General features: G+C 52.1%; 1 protein-coding gene across 18 annotated transcripts in view; it reads right to left on the minus strand.

The window, feature by feature from the left end:
- PC (pyruvate carboxylase) overlaps positions 1 to 2,643 on the minus strand; it is a 92,587-nt gene extending 89,944 nt beyond the window's left edge. For 9 of the 18 annotated variants that reach the window (XM_019737667.3, XM_074336747.2, XM_074336746.2 and 6 more), the window contains exon 1: positions 2,586 to 2,643. The gene's annotated coding sequence lies outside the window, so the exon portion shown is untranslated. Of the gene's footprint in view, positions 1 to 1,758; positions 1,782 to 2,097; positions 2,205 to 2,585 lie in introns of those variants that run through there. The other 9 variants (XM_088789712.1, XM_088789715.1, XM_088789719.1 and 6 more) reach the window with 3 other exon arrangements.
- Positions 2,644 to 6,000: the final 3,357 nt, after the last annotated feature.

The raw sequence follows: 6,000 nt of genomic DNA on the forward strand, positions 1-6,000 counted from the left end.
CAAACGTGAGCCCTTTCCTGGCACCCCAACTGCCACTCTTCCCTCCTTTCAATGTGAGCCATTTTCGACTAAGTCATCCAAAACATCGTCAAGCACCTACTTGTTCTGGCACAGTGTTCGGAGCTGTGATGACACAGGGAAGAGGAACGCAGAGAATTGCAACTTGGAATGAGACCCGGACCTGAGGTCCAGCCCTGCCATGGTCCCGGAGCCTCCGGGAGCCGTGCAGGGAAGACAGGCACCCTGCATGGCACATGGGGACTGGGGTACTGAGAGTGAGACAAGGAGGGAACGAGGAGCAGAATGAAAGGGCAAGAGGCCTGTACTGGCACATCGAAGGCAGGGCGGATCAACCGAGGCCACAGCCGCCAGGGCAAACCTCCCCGGGTGATCCCAGAGGTGAGAACTGGCGCAGAGAAGGTCACTCGAGCTGGAGCAGGCTTCAGCAGAGAGAGATAAGGCTCAGATGGGACTTGGGGGTAAACTTCGGAAACTTTGGATGACAGCCTAATTCAATTCAGCAAATCGGTATTGAGCAACTACAGTGAACAAAGCTCCTTCCCACAGGGCAGGGCAGCCACTAAGAAACAGGAGGCTCGCTCACAAGTGGCTTCTAAAGCACAAACAGATGCAACCTGTAGCTCAGGCCTTACAAAGTGCCCTGGCCTTGTTACATCTCCTGTAGAGGCGTCTTCACAGCCTCCAAGCCAGCTTGTCACACTCACCTGGGAAGCGCTATTTTCCCCCACCCCCCTTTCACCTTCCTCAGCTTTCCTCTTGCAAGTTCTACTTGCTTAAAACTCACCTCTCCTTCACAATATAACCTCGGCTCCTCAAATCCAATCACTGCCTCTTCACTGCAGGCTCCAGAGGAATCAAAAGGGGCTCAGACTCACCCCCTCCACAAAGCCTTCCCCAATCCATCCCCATCCAGCTTTCCTTTGGATGGAGGCTGCTGGTGCTGGTGGTGGTGGTGGTGGTGATGGGCGGTCCGCCTCCGCACGACCTTGGACAAGCAACCTCACCTCTCTGAGCCTCAGTTTCCTACTCTGCAAGTTGAGGACACTCAGTCCATTTCTCCTCTCCCTGGCCTTACTGTGTGGCTTGACCTGATTTACAGGCCCCTGCTGAACCTCCACTTCCTGGTCCTCCTCGTCCTCTTCGGGGCCGTACCACATCCACTCAGGCTCTCTACACACATCTGAGACACGCTGACTTGCTGCTTGAGGTCTGTTTCTTCCTGTCTCCCCCAATCAGTCTGTTGGCAGTTCTAGGACAAGGATTAATCTCCCAAGTCTTCTCTCAGTGCCCAGTCTAGGGATCTGAACACGGTAGGTGTGCAAAAGAAGGCGATTAAGAGTTCAGAGAGTTAAGATGGAGAGTAGGCAGGCAGAAAAGCTGTAGCTCTGAGTTATCAGAAAGGCTGAGCACATCCACCCCCAGCACAAGTATTTGCATCACAGGCAGGGGAAGGGTGACATGGGGAAGCCAGGGCTGCTGGAGCAGTGGGTAAGGGAGCAACCGAGAAGGCAAAAACTTCTTGGTAGATTTGGGGGCTCTAGTTGTGATCTGGCAAATAGGGGCACCTCTTTGAGCCTCAGTTATCTCAGAATGGGGATAATGAGCCCTGCCCTCCTTTCTCACAAAATGAACATTCAGATTTGTAAGAATGTCAAAGCTATCAGGGACCTAGGGGCCTGGCCTAACCCCAGCATTTGTGAGACGAGAAAGGAGCTCCCCAAAAGTGAGACAACTCACTCTACACAAAGCAAGTCGGCTGAGAAGAAGCTGCATAGCAGGTCCACGACCAGGAGGGCACTTCCCCGACCACCTGCTGCTGCCCCCTTGCCCCAGCCTAGTGCACTTTGTAAACTGCTAAAAGCTGTGTAAATAACGGGCTGAGCCAAGCCCCACCTCCCCCTAATTAAACAGCCCTGGGCAAATCACTGCTTCTGTGCACCTCAAGCTTCATCACCTGAAACTAAGTGGAACCGAAAATACCCCACAGGGTAACTAGGTGGATCCTACGGAGGCGCCTGGAACACGGAAAATCCTCGCCTTACACGTCAGGGCTTTCTTCAGAACTGAGCAACTTACAGTATGATGCGGGGGAAACTTGGGCTCCCGATTTTGACACACCTGGGTTTGAACCCTCAGGGACCAAGCGCAAAGCATTTGGGGGCTCCGTGCGTCAGTTTCTCCATCTGCAAAATGGGCCCGAGAGCGGGACTAAAGCCGCTGGCGGCCGCCAGAGGTGCGGGGTAGACAAGGCCCGGCTGCGCCCGAGCCGGAGGGATGCTCGAGGGGCCGCCGGCAGGGGACGCGGGAGAGAGCGGGTCCCCAGAGCGAGTGGGCAGGGGGAGGGGCCCGGGCCTATAGCCCCCGCGGGAGGGGGAGGGGAGGCGCGGTGCAAGTCGCGTCGCGCACTGCGCGCTGATGTCTCCTCCAGCCGTCACTGGTGGAGCCCGCACCGCCTTGGCACGCACGACCCTTACATAAGCGTCCCCTACAGCGGCGCCGGCGTACGCCCACCCACTCCGACCCGCCGCAGGAAAAAGAAAGTGCGCAGGGCTGCCGGTACTCACCTCCTCCAAGCCGCCGCAAGTCGTCGCCGCCGCCTCTACGGACGCTACCTCCACTGACAGAGAGCAGCTGCGGTCTCCGCGCAATCAAACTTGCTGCAGTCCCGGACCCGCCTTAGGACTTCCTATTGGTTCAGTCAGCCCAACCCCTCCTATTATTGGACAATGGCCTCCGTCAGTCACCACTCCCCCTCTGGAGTCCTCCCTACGTCCGTCTGCCCATCACGTTTAAGCCTTGGCGCCGCACGTCAGCCCCGCCCCTCGCGTCCCCGGCGGGCCCCCGGATTGGTGACGAGCCTGGAAGAGCCCGCCCCTGGCGCACCACCGCCTACTCCCAAATCCACAGAATCCCACGTGGGCAGCACCGCCCGGGCCGCAGCCCGCAATAGACGGAAGTGGCCAGGCTCTGACACGCGGTGATTGGCTGTTGGCGGGGGTGGGGATGTGCGATTCATTCACCCGAGTAGCACGTGTCTCCCAAAGCCGCAAGTATAACAGATCACACGGGAGTTCAGGGATCCGAGCTAGACGCAAATACACGCAAGCGGATGGCGAGAGGTCGGAGGAAAAGGGTTTGCGAAGGACAGGAGGAAGGAGATGGCGCTTGTGCCACACGGGTTTACGTGATTGTGTCTTCAGCAACTGTGGGGATGGCGGTGATGGGCAGGAGTCCGTCTCCGTGTGACCTTGGACAAGCAATCTCACCTCTCTGAGCCTCAGTTTCCTATTCTGCAAGTTGAAGTCACTCAGGACCTAGAGGGTTTATAAGGCTTGGTTGAACGGAAAGCTTCATAAGCGGGGCTCTGTGCCAACCAGGGGATAGGGGAGTGACCAAAACAAATCAAAATCTCCGCCTTCCACTAAGAGAAGACAGCGATAAACAAATAAAATACGCGGTGCATCAGATGATAATCGAGGCACGGAGAAAAAATAATCTGCTTCCAGACAGTTGGGAGGATCAAGGACTATGAGAACATCTTATTAATTAAAAGTTACTTATTGAGAATGGGGAGATATTGCAACTCCATGGTCTTCTCTGACTATGTTGTGTCTGCTGTGTTTGTCTCTCCAACTTCCTTGTCCTTCCGTCCACCTATCTGGCTGAATTCCAACCGACATAGGGTCAATCCGACATAGCTATTTTCGTAGGAAAAAAAGGATTAAAATCCCAATTCTCCAGATTCACATATTCATTTGATTAACAAACACCTCCTGAGCACATACTGTGGGCCTGGTGCTATACCAGGGACACAGTGGTGAAAAAGACACAGCTCCTACCATCATGTCACAGAGCTCACATTCTATGAAACGTTCAAGTCCAAGGACTCTTTCTACCTCACAACTTTCTTTATGCAGGCAAGAGTTAAAGCTGTGTGACCTTGGGCAAGTCTCCCTCTCTGGGCTGAATTCCCTCCTAAAAGGGTTTGGACTTGATGGACATTAAGTCTGTCATTTACTTATCCATATTAGTCTTCTAGTGTGTGACTACTTTGTGACTTCAACCCTTCTTGCCTGTATTTTATCTCCTCTGCTGTGTATGTGTACGACGTGGGTCCCTATGTCCCTCAGAAAAGGCAAGGCCCTGCTCTAAGGCTGGCCATGCTACAAGGGCTGTGACGAGTGGCTCAGCCCTGGCTGGTCCCTGTGAACTCGGTCTGGAGCTGAGGGCAGGCAGCTCCACCCAGGTTCAGGTGACTCCCATGTCAACACCACCAGGTGGAGATTTGAACAAAGAAACTGAGAACTACCGTGTTTCCCCGAAAATAAGACCGGGTCTTATATTAAGGTTTGCTCCAAAAGACGCATTAGGGCTTTATTATGTTCAAGGGGTGTCCTCCTGAAGAATCATGCTAGGGTTTATTTTCCAGTTAGGTCTTATTTTTGGGGAAACACGGTAGGAAAATGGATAGCTGTGAACAAAGGGAGTATAGATTTTAAACAGTTAGCTTGGGCACTAGTTTATGTTAAATTACTTGCTTAAAACAAAGTAAATCATGTTAAATTACGAAACAACACACCTCTCCATCCAGGCTCTCCTACCTCCCGGTTGAGTTCCCGAGGAGGACAAAATTGGGAGGGGTATTCCATCCCAGACAGAGAAAACTGCCCTGGCAAAAGCCTGGGTGGGGAGTCTCACATGGCTAAAAAGAGCATTTCTCAGTGTGGTTTTCTATACCACTAGTGACAGAATCTCTTTGGGTCAAGGTGCTAGTGAGAAGCACAGATTCCTGAGCCCCATCCTGAGTTCACTAATAAGGTACATCTTATGCATATTAACTACAAACTCAGAGATCTTAGAATCACCAGTAGAATATACCACTGAAGTCCATGTCGTTGAATTGCTCGTTTTAGAAGCTCTTCAAATGGTTCTGATGTTGATCAGTGTTGAGACCCTCTGAGAGTCCTAGGGAAGTTATTACCCAGACCTCCCTGATATAAGAACCCTGTGGGACTCCTTAAAAAGAAAAGAGATTCCTGGACCCCTGACCCCTATGGATTCTGATTCAGTGAGTCTGGGTTGGGGCCCAGGAATCTTTCGTTTTGTTTTGTTTTGTTTTGTTTTGTTTTGTTTTGTTTTGTTTTGTTTTGTTTTGTTTTAACAAGCCCCAGCTAATTCTTGAGTTCTAGGAAGCTTGGGAAACTTGGCTGAGTTCCTAGGAAGATTCAGGGGAATGTGAGGCAAGATAGACAGGTGGACACCAGACTACGGAGGACTGGTCAGGGGTCTAGCTCTTAACTAGTTCCCCCAAAATGTACCTCATTATAAGAGCTGCTCAGGCAAAGAGAGAAAATTATCAGATGAAACATACACAAACAATTTTAAATATGCATATATCGGCACAGCCCCTCACCTCATTTCTGGTAGGCATATTTTCCAGGAAAATTCTAGTGGCTTTAATCACTAGGCTTATAGTTCTGTCCGTTCATCCTGTAAGGAGTGTGAAGGTCCGGGCTCTACCACCTGGATGTGGAACACACATTAGCTGAGCTATTTGCTGTCCTGACTCTGCAGGGCTGGATACAAGGCCCACTACTGACTGTGTGTGCTTTGGCAAGTTGCTTCACCTCTCTGAGCTTCTGTTAGTTCATGTGAAAAATGGGGCTAAGCTCCTGAGTGGTGTGAGGGTGAAATATAATTATAGAGGTAAGGCTCCTAGAGCAGAGGGTATACTCCATTCCTATTGCCTCCCAAGTTCAGTCAGATTTCTCTTCCTGGCTCCAGAACCCCCAGAGAAGTGGGCTCCAGTCTGTCTTTCTAGAGTCTTCTCCCACCCAAGGCCAACCCTGTGTGTTCCCAGGCTCTAGTCACCAGCAGGATCCCACTCCCATCTCTACTGCCCCAGACCTCCCTGCCCTCCAGGCTGAATTCCAACATGACCTTCTCCAGGGACCCCACCTGGAGTCTTCCACCCCTCCA

Source organism: Rhinolophus sinicus, chromosome 14 (genome assembly GCF_057876585.1).
Source record: "Rhinolophus sinicus isolate RSI-liver-muscle chromosome 14, RSI-T2T, whole genome shotgun sequence".
In the NCBI taxonomy this organism is placed as follows: domain Eukaryota; kingdom Metazoa; phylum Chordata; class Mammalia; order Chiroptera; family Rhinolophidae; genus Rhinolophus; species Rhinolophus sinicus.